The 18,941-nt window shown below is 46.8% G+C and overlaps 11 non-coding genes across 11 annotated transcripts; all 11 read right to left on the bottom strand.

The window, feature by feature from the left end:
* Positions 1 to 861: 861 nt before the first annotated feature.
* On the bottom strand, positions 862 to 934 carry Trnav-uac (transfer RNA valine (anticodon UAC)). Its single transcript has one exon. It is a non-coding gene; the product is annotated as a tRNA-Val (tRNA).
* A 2,601-nt stretch (positions 935 to 3,535) lies between these two features.
* Positions 3,536 to 3,608, bottom strand: Trnav-aac (transfer RNA valine (anticodon AAC)). The gene has a single exon. It is a non-coding gene; the product is annotated as a tRNA-Val (tRNA).
* Positions 3,609 to 4,180: 572 nt separating this feature from the next.
* On the bottom strand, positions 4,181 to 4,253 carry Trnav-uac (transfer RNA valine (anticodon UAC)). The gene has a single exon. It is a non-coding gene; the product is annotated as a tRNA-Val (tRNA).
* A 2,605-nt stretch (positions 4,254 to 6,858) lies between these two features.
* Trnav-aac (transfer RNA valine (anticodon AAC)) lies at positions 6,859 to 6,931 on the bottom strand. The gene has a single exon. It is a non-coding gene; the product is annotated as a tRNA-Val (tRNA).
* Positions 6,932 to 7,503: 572 nt separating this feature from the next.
* Trnav-uac (transfer RNA valine (anticodon UAC)) lies at positions 7,504 to 7,576 on the bottom strand. Its single transcript has one exon. It is a non-coding gene; the product is annotated as a tRNA-Val (tRNA).
* A 2,603-nt stretch (positions 7,577 to 10,179) lies between these two features.
* Positions 10,180 to 10,252, bottom strand: Trnav-aac (transfer RNA valine (anticodon AAC)). Its single transcript has one exon. It is a non-coding gene; the product is annotated as a tRNA-Val (tRNA).
* A 572-nt stretch (positions 10,253 to 10,824) lies between these two features.
* Trnav-uac (transfer RNA valine (anticodon UAC)) lies at positions 10,825 to 10,897 on the bottom strand. The gene has a single exon. It is a non-coding gene; the product is annotated as a tRNA-Val (tRNA).
* Positions 10,898 to 13,523: 2,626 nt separating this feature from the next.
* Trnav-aac (transfer RNA valine (anticodon AAC)) lies at positions 13,524 to 13,596 on the bottom strand. The gene has a single exon. It is a non-coding gene; the product is annotated as a tRNA-Val (tRNA).
* A 572-nt stretch (positions 13,597 to 14,168) lies between these two features.
* On the bottom strand, positions 14,169 to 14,241 carry Trnav-uac (transfer RNA valine (anticodon UAC)). Its single transcript has one exon. It is a non-coding gene; the product is annotated as a tRNA-Val (tRNA).
* Positions 14,242 to 16,846: 2,605 nt separating this feature from the next.
* On the bottom strand, positions 16,847 to 16,919 carry Trnav-aac (transfer RNA valine (anticodon AAC)). Its single transcript has one exon. It is a non-coding gene; the product is annotated as a tRNA-Val (tRNA).
* Positions 16,920 to 17,491: 572 nt separating this feature from the next.
* Trnav-uac (transfer RNA valine (anticodon UAC)) lies at positions 17,492 to 17,564 on the bottom strand. Its single transcript has one exon. It is a non-coding gene; the product is annotated as a tRNA-Val (tRNA).
* Positions 17,565 to 18,941: the final 1,377 nt, after the last annotated feature.

The raw sequence follows: 18,941 nt of genomic DNA, 5'->3' as shown, positions 1-18,941 counted from the left end.
CGAAGTCGCCGGCATGCAGAGCACCTGCTGGTCTGTGCCCTGCGAACAGAAAGGGACTGGTGTTCGGTCCCTCGACACAGCTCCCCCTGTGCCACGCACCCTTCGCTTTCGCATCGGGTTGGGTCGCAGCTCTCCCTTTTGTCGCAAGGCAGAATGCCAAGCTTGACATCTGGCACCACGGGAAGGCGGAAAGAGCCACTTGGGAAGGAGAGGCTATGAGAGACGCATCACTTCCCCTGTGAGGACTGCCGCGGCACACCCGACTGCAAAGCGATACGCCCCAGTGCGAGCTTCCGTGCCTTACGGCGCGCCGGCAACAGGCGGGCCCGCGCCGAAACGCGCCGTCGAGCGACTGACCTCACGCCAGACACAATGCAGGTATTTCTCATTTGTATGCAACAATCGACAGCACCGTTGCCTGTCTGAATGCCATCACGAATAAGAGCCCAAGAAGTCGTCGGAATTGCTCGCGGCCGAGTCCTCAGTAGCATCAGCTACTCTTGCTTTCCGTACGAGGTACCGTCAATTCGCGCAGTCGCTATTGCAAATGATGTCATCAAAAGCAATCACTTCGTTACCTTCACACTTCAACAGAGCTGTGACAAGGCGAGTGCAGTAAGCTCTGGAAAGCCAGTATGAAGCGCACTTGAAGTAGTCCTGAAGAAATGGATTATAAATTTTGCCGGCCAGAATGGAGCTACGAGCGTTCTGAGTTACTGAATACCGGTGCACTATGGGAGCAAGAGCATTTGACAGTAAAATGACGCGATATCCGTGTAGCACACGACAGTTATTATCCCTGCATACGCAGACGTGACGTTCTCTCGGAAATGGAATCCGAAAACGGGTTTAAAAAGGTCTTGCTTCCGCCCAAGATCGAACCGGGGACCTTCTGCGTGTAAAGCAGACGTGATAACCGCTACACCACGGAAACGACGGCTCTGCTGCTGTGCTACCTGGAAACCCGTAGTAGCAACAGATTTTTCCTGCGTAAGCAAGGGCATCGGCTACCAACTCCGTCCGATTCTAGAAGATGCTATAGTAGAAGACATCGATAAAAACAATCAAACCGCAACAGCCAGGGAGAACGCTGGGTGAGCAGCAGCTCTGCATGGTGATACCAAGAACGGAGGCGTCAGTCATGTGCAGCGCTTAGCCGTAACGAACAGGCTCGTTGGTCTAGGGGTACGACCACACAACCAATTTTGAGACATTATAGCGATATCGGAAGCCTGCAACATTCGCTGTGCTCTGATGTCGCTTGACTTTGAAAAAGCTTTTGATAAAGTTAATCATTCGTACCTGTTCCGGTGTATGACATCCATGCACTTCCCACAGAAAATTATAGCCTCCGTGAAAAACATACTGACGAATAGCACGTCAAGAATCAGTGTCAACGGACAACTCAGTCACCCGATCAATATTCACAGTTCGGTAAGACAAGGTTGCCCCATGTCCATGACGCTTTTCGCGATTGCGCTTGAACCTCTCTTAGTATCCCTGACTCGGCAACTCCGTGGACTACATATACACGGACAGAAGATCATATGTCAAGCCTACGCGGACGATGTAGGGGTACTTGTGACTGACGAAAGCGAGGTGGCTACAGTACTTGAAGTTGTGGCGACCTACGAACTGGCGTCAGGAGCTAAACTCAACCGCAATAAATCTGGTATTATGAATCTTGGTAGGGGCATAGAGATCAGAGCCGCTGGACGTATCAACACTGTGGAAAAACTAAAATGCCTTGGAATAGAATATACGAATAATATCCGCCGCACAGCCGCTCTTAATTACAGAAAATTACTTGCCACGTTACGAGCAAGCATAAAACAACACAGCTTGCGTAATTTAAATGCAATACAAAAAGTGCAACTAGCCAATACCTATATAACCTCCAAAGTAAACTATGTTGCTCAAGTGCTTCCTCTGCCACGCACCATAGCACGCCAAATGCAAGCAGCGCTTGGTTATTTTGTCAACAGAGGTCAGATATTTAAGGTTTCCTATGATACCTTGACGCTATCGACACGCAATGGAGGGCTACACCTAACAGACATCTACCTTAAAGCGCAAGCGCTATACGTTAGCAAAACTTATAAACAGTGGCAACGATCACCGCGGACCTTAGTGGCTCATCTCTTACGTGAAATCACCCCAGTCAGCAGAGATCCACCAATCGATGTGCATCACATCTCCCACGAGCTGTACCACTATAAACACTTTCTTGTGGAATACAGCTATGTACGCCATAGAATACCGGAGAAGGACATATATCAGGTTAAGGAGGTTTACAACACCTTGCTGGGAGGAAAATTGCGCAATCGAATAGAAAACAAGTTTCGACATTATAACTGGAAAAACATATGGGAAAACATATCTGACCCCCATCTAACATCCAATGTGCGATCGACGTGGTACCTCGCAGTCAATAGAAAAATCCCCACCAACTCTAAACTGCGCGCGATACGTCTGGCACACACACCAAACTGTCCCAGCTGCGATGTCGTCGACACCGAAGAACATCGTTTCGTCTGTGACGATGTGAAAGACGTGTGGAATCTCTTCAGGCAAAAACTAGCACGTGTGCTCCGCACGTCACCTAACACCATTACACCGACACACGTCCTTCTGCCAGATGACGTGCCATATCCTAACACCAAAAGAAGGTCAGCCAACTGGCTCAAAGGACTGACAGTCCATTACATCTCAACGGCTATGACGAAGAGTGCAGAAGACTATTGGATGTACCTGATGACAGAACTTCAAAAGCTCGAACGACAAAAGAAATACAAAGAAAATTACGCAAATTTCTTGAACCGAACTTTGTCCTACCGGCAGAGCTGAAGAACGATTAAACGATATTCTTTTTTATTTTTTTTTATTTTTTATGAAATTCTCTATTAAGTTTCTCATTCCTTTTGCGCCAACAAGGTGGCTATTTCGTTTACACTTTGCCCTCGTGTAGCAGCACTAATAGGTTGCTGACGCAACCCTGAGACGCCAGCGGGCTGAAGTACGCCTGGCTCTCCTATAAAAATCGCTACCGCACAATGATGGAAGAATGTAGCGGACCTATTTTCTTTCCACAACTCCAAAAGAAGGGATTTTATTCACATGTACACATTTACTTCGTTGGTCAACTATCTCTTATGGAACAAACATAGCACAGAAGCTAGCCGAAGAAGGCACAAATGGCGAGCGGAAGGACGGGCTGTAGGGGAGGAAGGAGGCCCATAAAAAAAAAAAAAAAAAAAAAAAGGGTATGATTCCTGCTTCGGGTGCAGGAGGTCCCGGGTTCAAATCCCGGACGAGCCCTTGCGTTTTGTGCAAACGTGTGGCAACTACCGGCATGCCGGCGGCTGTTCCGCATTTTCCCAGCCCTCCAGGTAAGCACAAAAACCAAGTGGCCGATTCTGAAAGAGTTTCATGTATCATTTGAGCCATCTGCACCCTGGTGGTGGGACGTTTGAAATTGATTTAAATGGTCACAGTAGAGATTGTAGCAAGTGTCTTGTTGAGTGCGACGAAAAAGTGTTTCCGCCCGGAATCGAACTGGGGACCTTCTGCGTGTTAGGCAGACGTGATAACCGCTACACCACGGAAACAGCTACGCTCTGAGCTCCACATCTGACACAACTTGTAGGACGATCGCAACTTTGGCGTAAAAATCACTTTGCGGAAACGCACAATGCAGGTATTTCTCATTTGTATGCAACAATCGACAGCACCGTTGCCTGTCTGAATGCCATCACGAATAAGAGCCCAACAAGTCGTCGGAATTGCTCGCGGCCGAGTCCTCAGTAGCATCAGCTACTCTTGCTTTCCGTACGAGGTACCGTCAATTCGCGCAGTCGCTATTGCAAATGATGTCATCAAAAGCAATCACTTCGTTACCTTCACACTTCAACAGAGCTGTGACAAGGCGAGTGCAGTAAGCTCTGGAAAGCCAGTATGAAGCGCACTTGAAGTAGTCCTGAAGAAATGGATTATAAATTTTGCCGGCCAGAATGGAGCTACGAGCGTTCTGAGTTACTGAATACCGGTGCACTATGGGAGCAAGAGCATTTGACAGTAAAATGACGCGATATCCGTGTAGCACACGACAGTTATTATCCCTGCATACGCAGACGTGACGTTCTCTCGGAAATGGAATCCGAAAACGGGTTTAAAAAGGTCTTGCTTCCGCCCAAGATCGAACCGGGGACCTTCTGCGTGTAAAGCAGACGTGATAACCGCTACACCACGGAAACGACGGCTCTGCTGCTGTGCTACCTGGAAACCCGTAGTAGCAACAGATTTTTCCTGCGTAAGCAAGGGCATCGGCTACCAACTCCGTCCGATTCTAGAAGATGCTATAGTAGAAGACATCGATAAAAACAATCAAACCGCAACAGCCAGGGAGAACGCTGGGTGAGCAGCAGCTCTGCATGGTGATACCAAGAACGGAGGCGTCAGTCATGTGCAGCGCTTAGCCGTAACGAACAGGCTCGTTGGTCTAGGGGTACGACCACACAACCAATTTTGAGACATTATAGCGATATCGGAAGCCTGCAACATTCGCTGTGCTCTGATGTCGCTTGACTTTGAAAAAGCTTTTGATAAAGTTAATCATTCGTACCTGTTCCGGTGTATGACATCCATGCACTTCCCACAGAAAATTATAGCCTCCGTGAAAAACATACTGACGAATAGCACGTCAAGAATCAGTGTCAACGGACAACTCAGTCACCCGATCAATATTCACAGTTCGGTAAGACAAGGTTGCCCCATGTCCATGACGCTTTTCGCGATTGCGCTTGAACCTCTCTTAGTATCCCTGACTCGGCAACTCCGTGGACTACATATACACGGACAGAAGATCATATGTCAAGCCTACGCGGACGATGTAGGGGTACTTGTGACTGACGAAAGCGAGGTGGCTACAGTACTTGAAGTTGTGGCGACCTACGAACTGGCGTCAGGAGCTAAACTCAACCGCAATAAATCTGGTATTATGAATCTTGGTAGGGGCATAGAGATCAGAGCCGCTGGACGTATCAACACTGTGGAAAAACTAAAATGCCTTGGAATAGAATATACGAATAATATCCGCCGCACAGCCGCTCTTAATTACAGAAAATTACTTGCCACGTTACGAGCAAGCATAAAACAACACAGCTTGCGTAATTTAAATGCAATACAAAAAGTGCAACTAGCCAATACCTATATAACCTCCAAAGTAAACTATGTTGCTCAAGTGCTTCCTCTGCCACGCACCATAGCACGCCAAATGCAAGCAGCGCTTGGTTATTTTGTCAACAGAGGTCAGATATTTAAGGTTTCCTATGATACCTTGACGCTATCGACACGCAATGGAGGGCTACACCTAACAGACATCTACCTTAAAGCGCAAGCGCTATACGTTAGCAAAACTTATAAACAGTGGCAACGATCACCGCGGACCTTAGTGGCTCATCTCTTACGTGAAATCACCCCAGTCAGCAGAGATCCACCAATCGATGTGCATCACATCTCCCACGAGCTGTACCACTATAAACACTTTCTTGTGGAATACAGCTATGTACGCCATAGAATACCGGAGAAGGACATATATCAGGTTAAGGAGGTTTACAACACCTTGCTGGGAGGAAAATTGCGCAATCGAATAGAAAACAAGTTTCGACATTATAACTGGAAAAACATATGGGAAAACATATCTGACCCCCATCTAACATCCAATGTGCGATCGACGTGGTACCTCGCAGTCAATAGAAAAATCCCCACCAACTCTAAACTGCGCGCGATACGTCTGGCACACACACCAAACTGTCCCAGCTGCGATGTCGTCGACACCGAAGAACATCGTTTCGTCTGTGACGATGTGAAAGACGTGTGGAATCTCTTCAGGCAAAAACTAGCACGTGTGCTCCGCACGTCACCTAACACCATTACACCGACACACGTCCTTCTGCCAGATGACGTGCCATATCCTAACACCAAAAGAAGGTCAGCCAACTGGCTCAAAGGACTGACAGTCCATTACATCTCAACGGCTATGACGAAGAGTGCAGAAGACTATTGGATGTACCTGATGACAGAACTTCAAAAGCTCGAACGACAAAAGAAATACAAAGAAAATTACGCAAATTTCTTGAACCGAACTTTGTCCTACCGGCAGAGCTGAAGAACGATTAAACGATATTCTTTTTTGTTTTTTTTTTATTTTTTATGAAATTCTCTATTAAGTTTCTCATTCCTTTTGCGCCAACAAGGTGGCTATTTCGTTTACACTTTGCCCTCGTGTAGCAGCACTAATAGGTTGCTGACGCAACCCTGAGACGCCAGCGGGCTGAAGTACGCCTGGCTCTCCTATAAAAATCGCTACCGCACAATGATGGAAGAATGTAGCGGACCTATTTTCTTTCCACAACTCCAAAAGAAGGGATTTTATTCACTTGTACACATTTACTTCGTTGGTCAACTATCTCTTATGGAACAAACATAGCACAGAAGCTAGCCGAAGAAGGCACAAATGGCGAGCGGAAGGACGGGCTGTAGGGGAGGAAGGAGGCCCATAAAAAAAAAAAAAAAAAAAAAAAAAAGGGTATGATTCCTGCTTCGGGTGCAGGAGGTCCCGGGTTCAAATCCCGGACGAGCCCTTGCGTTTTGTGCAAACGTGTGGCAACTACCGGCATGCCGGCGGCTGTTCCGCATTTTCCCAGCCCTCCAGGTAAGCACAAAAACCAAGTGGCCGATTCTGAAAGAGTTTCATGTATCATTTGAGCCATCTGCACCCTGGTGGTGGGACGTTTGAAATTGATTTAAATGGTCACAGTAGAGATTGTAGCAAGTGTCTTGTTGAGTGCGACGAAAAAGTGTTTCCGCCCGGAATCGAACTGGGGACCTTCTGCGTGTTAGGCAGACGTGATAACCGCTACACCACGGAAACAGCTACGCTCTGAGCTCCACATCTGACACAACTTGTAGGACGATCGCAACTTTGGCGTAAAAATCACTTTGCGGAAACGCACAATGCAGGTATTTCTCATTTGTATGCAACAATCGACAGCACCGTTGCCTGTCTGAATGCCATCACGAATAAGAGCCCAACAAGTCGTCGGAATTGCTCGCGGCCGAGTCCTCAGTAGCATCAGCTACTCTTGCTTTCCGTACGAGGTACCGTCAATTCGCGCAGTCGCTATTGCAAATGATGTCATCAAAAGCAATCACTTCGTTACCTTCACACTTCAACAGAGCTGTGACAAGGCGAGTGCAGTAAGCTCTGGAAAGCCAGTATGAAGCGCACTTGAAGTAGTCCTGAAGAAATGGATTATAAATTTTGCCGGCCAGAATGGAGCTACGAGCGTTCTGAGTTACTGAATACCGGTGCACTATGGGAGCAAGAGCATTTGACAGTAAAATGACGCGATATCCGTGTAGCACACGACAGTTATTATCCCTGCATACGCAGACGTGACGTTCTCTCGGAAATGGAATCCGAAAACGGGTTTAAAAAGGTCTTGCTTCCGCCCAAGATCGAACCGGGGACCTTCTGCGTGTAAAGCAGACGTGATAACCGCTACACCACGGAAACGACGGCTCTGCTGCTGTGCTACCTGGAAACCCGTAGTAGCAACAGATTTTTCCTGCGTAAGCAAGGGCATCGGCTACCAACTCCGTCCGATTCTAGAAGATGCTATAGTAGAAGACATCGATAAAAACAATCAAACCGCAACAGCCAGGGAGAACGCTGGGTGAGCAGCAGCTCTGCATGGTGATACCAAGAACGGAGGCGTCAGTCATGTGCAGCGCTTAGCCGTAACGAACAGGCTCGTTGGTCTAGGGGTACGACCACACAACCAATTTTGAGACATTATAGCGATATCGGAAGCCTGCAACATTCGCTGTGCTCTGATGTCGCTTGACTTTGAAAAAGCTTTTGATAAAGTTAATCATTCGTACCTGTTCCGGTGTATGACATCCATGCACTTCCCACAGAAAATTATAGCCTCCGTGAAAAACATACTGACGAATAGCACGTCAAGAATCAGTGTCAGCGGACAACTCAGTCACCCGATCAATATTCACAGTTCGGTAAGACAAGGTTGCCCCATGTCCATGACGCTTTTCGCGATTGCGCTTGAACCTCTCTTAGTATCCCTGACTCGGCAACTCCGTGGACTACATATACACGGACAGAAGATCATATGTCAAGCCTACGCGGACGATGTAGGGGTACTTGTGACTGACGAAAGCGAGGTGGCTACAGTACTTGAAGTTGTGGCGACCTACGAACTGGCGTCAGGAGCTAAACTCAACCGCAATAAATCTGGTATTATGAATCTTGGTAGGGGCATAGAGATCAGAGCCGCTGGACGTATCAACACTGTGGAAAAACTAAAATGCCTTGGAATAGAATATACGAATAATATCCGCCGCACAGCCGCTCTTAATTACAGAAAATTACTTGCCACGTTACGAGCAAGCATAAAACAACACAGCTTGCGTAATTTAAATGCAATACAAAAAGTGCAACTAGCCAATACCTATATAACCACCAAAGTAAACTATGTTGCTCAAGTGCTTCCTCTGCCACGCACCATAGCACGCCAAATGCAAGCAGCGCTTGGTTATTTTGTCAACAGAGGTCAGATATTTAAGGTTTCCTATGATACCTTGACGCTATCGACACGCAATGGAGGGCTACACCTAACAGACATCTACCTTAAAGCGCAAGCGCTATACGTTAGCAAAACTTATAAACAGTGGCAACGATCACCGCGAACCTTAGTGGCTCATCTCTTACGTGAAATCACCCCAGTCAGCAGAGATCCACCAATCGATGTGCATCACATCTCCCACGAGCTGTACCACTATAAACACTTTCTTGTGGAATACAGCTATGTACGCCATAGAATACCGGAGAAGGACATATATCAGGTTAAGGAGGTTTACAACACCTTGCTGGGAGGAAAATTGCGCAATCGAATAGAAAACAAGTTTCGACATTATAACTGGAAAAACATATGGGAAAACATATCTGACCCCCATCTAACATCCAATGTGCGATCGACGTGGTACCTCGCAGTCAATAGAAAAATCCCCACCAACTCTAAACTGCGCGCGATACGTCTGGCACACACACCAAACTGTCCCAGCTGCGATGTCGTCGACACCGAAGAACATCGTTTCGTCTGTGACGATGTGAAAGACGTGTGGAATCTCTTCAGGCAAAAACTAGCACGTGTGCTCCGCACGTCACCTAACACCATTACACCGACACACGTCCTTCTGCCAGATGACGTGCCATATCCTAACACCAAAAGAAGGTCAGCCAACTGGCTCAAAGGACTGACAGTCCATTACATCTCAACGGCTATGACGAAGAGTGCAGAAGACTATTGGATGTACCTGATGATAGAACTTCAAAAGCTCGAACGACAAAAGAAATACAAAGAAAATTACGCAAATTTCTTGAACCGAACTTTGTCCTACCGGCAGAGCTGAAGAACGATTAAACGATATTCTTTTTTATTTTTTTTTTATTTTTTATGAAATTCTCTATTAAGTTTCTCATTCCTTTTGCGCCAACAAGGTGGCTATTTCGTTTACACTTTGCCCTCGTGTAGCAGCACTAATAGGTTGCTGACGCAACCCTGAGACGCCAGCGGGCTGAAGTACGCCTGGCTCTCCTATAAAAATCGCTACCGCACAATGATGGAAGAATGTAGCGGACCTATTTTCTTTCCACAACTCCAAAAGAAGGGATTTTATTCACTTGTACACATTTACTTCGTTGGTCAACTATCTCTTATGGAACAAACATAGCACAGAAGCTAGCCGAAGAAGGCACAAATGGCGAGCGGAAGGACGGGCTGTAGGGGAGGAAGGAGGCCCATAAAAAAAAAAAAAAAAAAAAAAAAAGGTATGATTCCTGCTTCGGGTGCAGGAGGTCCCGGGTTCAAATCCCGGACGAGCCCTTGCGTTTTGTGCAAACGTGTGGCAACTACCGGCATGCCGGCGGCTGTTCCGCATTTTCCCAGCCCTCCAGGTAAGCACAAAAACCAAGTGGCCGATTCTGAAAGAGTTTCATGTATCATTTGAGCCATCTGCACCCTGGTGGTGGGACGTTTGAAATTGATTTAAATGGTCACAGTAGAGATTGTAGCAAGTGTCTTGTTGAGTGCGACGAAAAAGTGTTTCCGCCCGGAATCGAACTGGGGACCTTCTGCGTGTTAGGCAGACGTGATAACCGCTACACCACGGAAACAGCTACGCTCTGAGCTCCACATCTGACACAACTTGTAGGACGATCGCAACTTTGGCGTAAAAATCACTTTGCGGAAACGCACAATGCAGGTATTTCTCATTTGTATGCAACAATCGACAGCACCGTTGCCTGTCTGAATGCCATCACGAATAAGAGCCCAACAAGTCGTCGGAATTGCTCGCGGCCGAGTCCTCAGTAGCATCAGCTACTCTTGCTTTCCGTACGAGGTACCGTCAATTCGCGCAGTCGCTATTGCAAATGATGTCATCAAAAGCAATCACTTCGTTACCTTCACACTTCAACAGAGCTGTGACAAGGCGAGTGCAGTAAGCTCTGGAAAGCCAGTATGAAGCGCACTTGAAGTAGTCCTGAAGAAATGGATTATAAATTTTGCCGGCCAGAATGGAGCTACGAGCGTTCTGAGTTACTGAATACCGGTGCACTATGGGAGCAAGAGCATTTGACAGTAAAATGACGCGATATCCGTGTAGCACACGACAGTTATTATCCCTGCATACGCAGACGTGACGTTCTCTCGGAAATGGAATCCGAAAACGGGTTTAAAAAGGTCTTGCTTCCGCCCAAGATCGAACCGGGGACCTTCTGCGTGTAAAGCAGACGTGATAACCGCTACACCACGGAAACGACGGCTCTGCTGCTGTGCTACCTGGAAACCCGTAGTAGCAACAGATTTTTCCTGCGTAAGCAAGGGCATCGGCTACCAACTCCGTCCGATTCTAGAAGATGCTATAGTAGAAGACATCGATAAAAACAATCAAACCGCAACAGCCAGGGAGAACGCTGGGTGAGCAGCAGCTCTGCATGGTGATACCAAGAACGGAGGCGTCAGTCATGTGCAGCGCTTAGCCGTAACGAACAGGCTCGTTGGTCTAGGGGTACGACCACACAACCAATTTTGAGACATTATAGCGATATCGGAAGCCTGCAACATTCGCTGTGCTCTGATGTCGCTTGACTTTGAAAAAGCTTTTGATAAAGTTAATCATTCGTACCTGTTCCGGTGTATGACATCCATGCACTTCCCACAGAAAATTATAGCCTCCGTGAAAAACATACTGACGAATAGCACGTCAAGAATCAGTGTCAACGGACAACTCAGTCACCCGATCAATATTCACAGTTCGGTAAGACAAGGTTGCCCCATGTCCATGACGCTTTTCGCGATTGCGCTTGAACCTCTCTTAGTATCCCTGACTCGGCAACTCCGTGGACTACATATACACGGACAGAAGATCATATGTCAAGCCTACGCGGACGATGTAGGGGTACTTGTGACTGACGAAAGCGAGGTGGCTACAGTACTTGAAGTTGTGGCGACCTACGAACTGGCGTCAGGAGCTAAACTCAACCGCAATAAATCTGGTATTATGAATCTTGGTAGGGGCATAGAGATCAGAGCCGCTGGACGTATCAACACTGTGGAAAAACTAAAATGCCTTGGAATAGAATATACGAATAATATCCGCCGCACAGCCGCTCTTAATTACAGAAAATTACTTGCCACGTTACGAGCAAGCATAAAACAACACAGCTTGCGTAATTTAAATGCAATACAAAAAGTGCAACTAGCCAATACCTATATAACCTCCAAAGTAAACTATGTTGCTCAAGTGCTTCCTCTGCCACGCACCATAGCACGCCAAATGCAAGCAGCGCTTGGTTATTTTGTCAACAGAGGTCAGATATTTAAGGTTTCCTATGATACCTTGACGCTATCGACACGCAATGGAGGGCTACACCTAACAGACATCTACCTTAAAGCGCAAGCGCTATACGTTAGCAAAACTTATAAACAGTGGCAACGATCACCGCGGACCTTAGTGGCTCATCTCTTACGTGAAATCACCCCAGTCAGCAGAGATCCACCAATCGATGTGCATCACATCTCCCACGAGCTGTACCACTATAAACACTTTCTTGTGGAATACAGCTATGTACGCCATAGAATACCGGAGAAGGACATATATCAGGTTAAGGAGGTTTACAACACCTTGCTGGGAGGAAAATTGCGCAATCGAATAGAAAACAAGTTTCGACATTATAACTGGAAAAACATATGGGAAAACATATCTGACCCCCATCTAACATCCAATGTGCGATCGACGTGGTACCTCGCAGTCAATAGAAAAATCCCCACCAACTCTAAACTGCGCGCGATACGTCTGGCACACACACCAAACTGTCCCAGCTGCGATGTCGTCGACACCGAAGAACATCGTTTCGTCTGTGACGATGTGAAAGACGTGTGGAATCTCTTCAGGCAAAAACTAGCACGTGTGCTCCGCACGTCACCTAACACCATTACACCGACACACGTCCTTCTGCCAGATGACGTGCCATATCCTAACACCAAAAGAAGGTCAGCCAACTGGCTCAAAGGACTGACAGTCCATTACATCTCAACGGCTATGACGAAGAGTGCAGAAGACTATTGGATGTACCTGATGACAGAACTTCAAAAGCTCGAACGACAAAAGAAATACAAAGAAAATTACGCAAATTTCTTGAACCGAACTTTGTCCTACCGGCAGAGCTGAAGAACGATTAAACGATATTCTTTTTTATTTTATTTTTTATTTTTTATGAAATTCTCTATTAAGTTTCTCATTCCTTTTGCGCCAACAAGGTGGCTATTTCGTTTACACTTTGCCCTCGTGTAGCAGCACTAATAGGTTGCTGACGCAACCCTGAGACGCCAGCGGGCTGAAGTACGCCTGGCTCTCCTATAAAAATCGCTACCGCACAATGATGGAAGAATGTAGCGGACCTATTTTCTTTCCACAACTCCAAAAGAAGGGATTTTATTCACTTGTACACATTTACTTCGTTGGTCAACTATCTCTTATGGAACAAACATAGCACAGAAGCTAGCCGAAGAAGGCACAAATGGCGAGCGGAAGGACGGGCTGTAGGGGAGGAAGGAGGCCCATAAAAAAAAAAAAAAAAAAAAAAAAAAAAAAAAAAAAAAAAAAAAAAGGGTATGATTCCTGCTTCGGGTGCAGGAGGTCCCGGGTTCAAATCCCGGACGAGCCCTTGCGTTTTGTGCAAACGTGTGGCAACTACCGGCATGCCGGCGGCTGTTCCGCATTTTCCCAGCCCTCCAGGTAAGCACAAAAACCAAGTGGCCGATTCTGAAAGAGTTTCATGTATCATTTGAGCCATCTGCACCCTGGTGGTGGGACGTTTGAAATTGATTTAAATGGTCACAGTAGAGATTGTAGCAAGTGTCTTGTTGAGTGCGACGAAAAAGTGTTTCCGCCCGGAATCGAACTGGGGACCTTCTGCGTGTTAGGCAGACGTGATAACCGCTACACCACGGAAACAGCTACGCTCTGAGCTCCACATCTGACACAACTTGTAGGACGATCGCAACTTTGGCGTAAAAATCACTTTGCGGAAACGCACAATGCAGGTATTTCTCATTTGTATGCAACAATCGACAGCACCGTTGCCTGTCTGAATGCCATCACGAATAAGAGCCCAACAAGTCGTCGGAATTGCTCGCGGCCGAGTCCTCAGTAGCATCAGCTACTCTTGCTTTCCGTACGAGGTACCGTCAATTCGCGCAGTCGCTATTGCAAATGATGTCATCAAAAGCAATCACTTCGTTACCTTCACACTTCAACAGAGCTGTGACAAGGCGAGTGCAGTAAGCTCTGGAAAGCCAGTATGAAGCGCACTTGAAGTAGTCCTGAAGAAATGGATTGTAAATTTTGCCGGCCAGAATGGAGCTACGAGCGTTCTGAGTTACTGAATACCGGTGCACTATGGGAGCAAGAGCATTTGACAGTAAAATGACGCGATATCCGTGTAGCACACGACAGTTATTATCCCTGCATACGCAGACGTGACGTTCTCTCGGAAATGGAATCCGAAAACGGGTTTAAAAAGGTCTTGCTTCCGCCCAAGATCGAACCGGGGACCTTCTGCGTGTAAAGCAGACGTGATAACCGCTACACCACGGAAACGACGGCTCTGCTGCTGTGCTACCTGGAAACCCGTAGTAGCAACAGATTTTTCCTGCGTAAGCAAGGGCATCGGCTACCAACTCCGTCCGATTCTAGAAGATGCTATAGTAGAAGACATCGATAAAAACAATCAAACCGCAACAGCCAGGGAGAACGCTGGGTGAGCAGCAGCTCTGCATGGTGATACCAAGAACGGAGGCGTCAGTCATGTGCAGCGCTTAGCCGTAACGAACAGGCTCGTTGGTCTAGGGGTACGACCACACAACCAATTTTGAGACATTATAGCGATATCGGAAGCCTGCAACATTCGCTGTGCTCTGATGTCGCTTGACTTTGAAAAAGCTTTTGATAAAGTTAATCATTCGTACCTGTTCCGGTGTATGACATCCATGCACTTCCCACAGAAAATTATAGCCTCCGTGAAAAACATACTGACGAATAGCACGTCAAGAATCAGTGTCAACGGACAACTCAGTCACCCGATCAATATTCACAGTTCGGTAAGACAAGGTTGCCCCATGTCCATGACGCTTTTCGCGATTGCGCTTGAACCTCTCTTAGTATCCCTGACTCGGCAACTCCGTGGACTACATATACACGGACAGAAGATCATATGTCAAGCCTACGCGGACGATGTAGGGGTACTTGTGACTGACGAAAGCGAGGTGGCTACAGTACTTGAAGTTGTGGCGACCTACGAACTGGCGTCAGGAGCTAAACTCAACCGCAATAAATCTGGTATTATGAATCTTGGTAGGGGCATAGAGATCAGAGCCGCTGGACGTATCAACACTGTGGAAAAACTAAAATGCCTTGGAATAGAATATACGAATAATATCCGCCGCACAGCCGCTCTTAATTACAGAAAATTACTTGCCACGTTACGAGCAAGCATAAAACAACACAGCTTGCGTAATTTAAATGCAATACAAAAAGTGCAACTAGCCAATACCTATATAACCTCCAAAGTAAACTATGTTGCTCAAGTGCTTCCTCTGCCACGCACCATAGCACGCCAAATGCAAGCAGCGCTTGGTTATTTTGTCAACAGAGGTCAGATATTTAAGGTTTTCTATGATACCTTGACGCTATCGACACGCAATGGAGGGCTACACCTAACAGACATCTACCTTAAAGCGCAAGCGCTATACGTTAGCAAAACTTATAAACAGTGGCAACGATCACCGCGGACCTTAGTGGCTCATCTCTTACGTGAAATCACCCCAGTCAGCAGAGATCCACCAATCGATGTGCATCACATCTCCCACGAGCTGTACCACTATAAACACTTTCTTGTGGAATACAGCTATGTACGCCATAGAATACCGGAGAAGGACATATATCAGGTTAAGGAGGTTTACAACACCTTGCTGGGAGGAAAATTGCGCAATCGAATAGAAAACAAGTTTCGACATTATAACTGGAAAAACATATGGGAAAACATATCTGACCCCCATCTAACATCCAATGTGCGATCGACGTGGTACCTCGCAGTCAATAGAAAAATCCCCACCAACTCTAAACTGCGCGCGATACGTCTGGCACACACACCAAACTGTCCCAGCTGCGATGTCGTCGACACCGAAGAACATCGTTTCGTCTGTGACGATGTGAAAGACGTGTGGAATCTCTTCAGGCAAAAACTAGCACGTGTGCTCCGCACGTCACCTAACACCATTACACCGACACACGTCCTTCTGCCAGATGACGTGCCATATCCTAACACCAAAAGAAGGTCAGCCAACTGGCTCAAAGGACTGACAGTCCATTACATCTCAACGGCTATGACGAAGAGTGCAGAAGACTATTGGATGTACCTGATGACAGAACTTCAAAAGCTCGAACGACAAAAGAAATACAAAGAAAATTACGCAAATTTCTTGAACCGAACTTTGTCCTACCGGCAGAGCTGAAGAACGATTAAACGATATTCTTTTTTATTTTATTTTTTATTTTTTATGAAATTCTCTATTAAGTTTCTCATTCCTTTTGCGCCAACAAGGTGGCTATTTCGTTTACACTTTGCCCTCGTGTAGCAGCACTAATAGGTTGCTGACGCAACCCTGAGACGCCAGCGGGCTGAAGTACGCCTGGCTCTCCTATAAAAATCGCTACCGCACAATGATGGAAGAATGTAGCGGACCTATTTTCTTTCCACAACTCCAAAAGAAGGGATTTTATTCACTTGTACACATTTACTTCGTTGGTCAACTATCTCTTATGGAACAAACATAGCACAGAAGCTAGCCGAAGAAGGCACAAATGGCGAGCGGAAGGACGGGCTGTAGGGGAGGAAGGAGGCCCATAAAAAAAAAAAAAAAAAAAAAAAAAGGGTATGATTCCTGCTTCGGGTGCAGGAGGTCCCGGGTTCAAATCCCGGACGAGCCCTTGCGTTTTGTGCAAACGTGTGGCAACTACCGGCATGCCGGCGGCTGTTCCGCATTTTCCCAGCCCTCCAGGTAAGCACAAAAACCAAGTGGCCGATTCTGAAAGAGTTTCATGTATCATTTGAGCCATCTGCACCCTGGTGGTGGGACGTTTGAAATTGATTTAAATGGTCACAGTAGAGATTGTAGCAAGTGTCTTGTTGAGTGCGACGAAAAAGTGTTTCCGCCCGGAATCGAACTGGGGACCTTCTGCGTGTTAGGCAGACGTGATAACCGCTACACCACGGAAACAGCTACGCTCTGAGCTCCACATCTGACACAACTTGTAGGACGATCGCAACTTTGGCGTAAAAATCACTTTGCGGAAACGCACAATGCAGGTATTTCTCATTTGTATGCAACAATCGACAGCACCGTTGCCTGTCTGAATGCCATCACGAATAAGAGCCCAACAAGTCGTCGGAATTGCTCGCGGCCGAGTCCTCAGTAGCATCAGCTACTCTTGCTTTCCGTACGAGGTACCGTCAATTCGCGCAGTCGCTATTGCAAATGATGTCATCAAAAGCAATCACTTCGTTACCTTCACACTTCAACAGAGCTGTGACAAGGCGAGTGCAGTAAGCTCTGGAAAGCCAGTATGAAGCGCACTTGAAGTAGTCCTGAAGAAATGGATTGTAAATTTTGCCGGCCAGAATGGAGCTACGAGCGTTCTGAGTTACTGAATACCGGTGCACTATGGGAGCAAGAGCATTTGACAGTAAAATGACGCGATATCCGTGTAGCACACGACAGTTATTATCCCTGCATACGCAGACGTGACGTTCTCTCGGAAATGGAATCCGAAAACGGGTTTAAAAAGGTCTTGCTTCCGCCCAAGATCGAACCGGGGACCTTCTGCGTGTAAAGCAGACGTGATAACCGCTACACCACGGAAACGACGGCTCTGCTGCTGTGCTACCTGGAAACCCGTAGTAGCAACAGATTTTTCCTGCGTAAGCAAGGGCATCGGCTACCAACTCCGTCCGATTCTAGAAGATGCTATAGTAGAAGACATCGATAAAAACAATCAAACCGCAACAGCCAGGGAGAACGCTGGGTGAGCAGCAGCTCTGCATGGTGATACCAAGAACGGAGGCGTCAGTCATGTGCAGCGCTTAGCCGTAACGAACAGGCTCGTTGGTCTAGGGGTACGACCACACAACCAATTTTGAGACATTATAGCGATATCGGAAGCCTGCAACATTCGCTGTGCTCTGATGTCGCTTGACTTTGAAAAAGCTTTTGATAAAGTTAATCATTCGTACCTGTTCCGGTGTATGACATCCATGCACTTCCCACAGAAAATTATAGCCTCCGTGAAAAACATACTGACGAATAGCACGTCAAGAATCAGTGTCAACGGACAACTCAGTCACCCGATCAATATTCACAGTTCGGTAAGACAAGGTTGCCCCATGTCCATGACGCTTTTCGCGATTGCGCTTGAACCTCTCTTAGTATCCCTGACTCGGCAACTCCGTGGACTACATATACACGGACAGAAGATCATATGTCAAGCCTACGCGGACGATGTAGGGGTACTTGTGACTGACGAAAGCGAGGTGGCTACAGTACTTGAAGTTGTGGCGACCTACGAACTGGCGTCAGGAGCTAAACTCAACCGCAATAAATCTGGTATTATGAATCTTGGTAGGGGCATAGAGATCAGAGCCGCTGGACGTATCAACACTGTGGAAAAACTAAAATGCCTTGGAATAGAATATACGAATAATATCCGCCGCACAGCCGCTCTTAATTACAGAAAATTACTTGCCACGTTACGAGCAAGCATAAAACAACACAGCTTGCGTAATTTAAATGCAATACAAAAAGTGCAACTAGCCAATACCTATATAACCTCCAAAGTAAACTATGTTGCTCAAGTGCTTCCTCTGCCACGCACCATAGCACGCCAAATGCAAGCAGCGCTTGGTTATTTTGTCAACAGAGGTCAGATATTTAAGGTTTTCTATGATACCTTGACGCTATCGACACGCAATGGAGGGCTACACCTAACAGACATCTACCTTAAAGCGCAAGCGCTATACGTTAGCAAAACTTATAAACAGTGGCAACGATCACCGCGGACCTTAGTGGCTCATCTCTTACGTGAAATCACCCCAGTCAGCAGAGATCCACCAATCGATGTGCATCACATCTCCCACGAGCTGTACCACTATAAACACTTTCTTGTGGAATACAGCTATGTACGCCATAGAATACCGGAGAAGGACATATATCAGGTTAAGGAGGTTTACAACACCTTGCTGGGAG

This window comes from Schistocerca nitens, chromosome 2 (assembly GCF_023898315.1).
Source record: "Schistocerca nitens isolate TAMUIC-IGC-003100 chromosome 2, iqSchNite1.1, whole genome shotgun sequence".
In the NCBI taxonomy this organism is placed as follows: Eukaryota; Metazoa; Arthropoda; class Insecta; order Orthoptera; family Acrididae; genus Schistocerca; species Schistocerca nitens.
The sequence above is the reverse complement of the archived record's forward strand: the minus strand, read 5'-3'. Positions and strand labels throughout refer to the sequence as shown.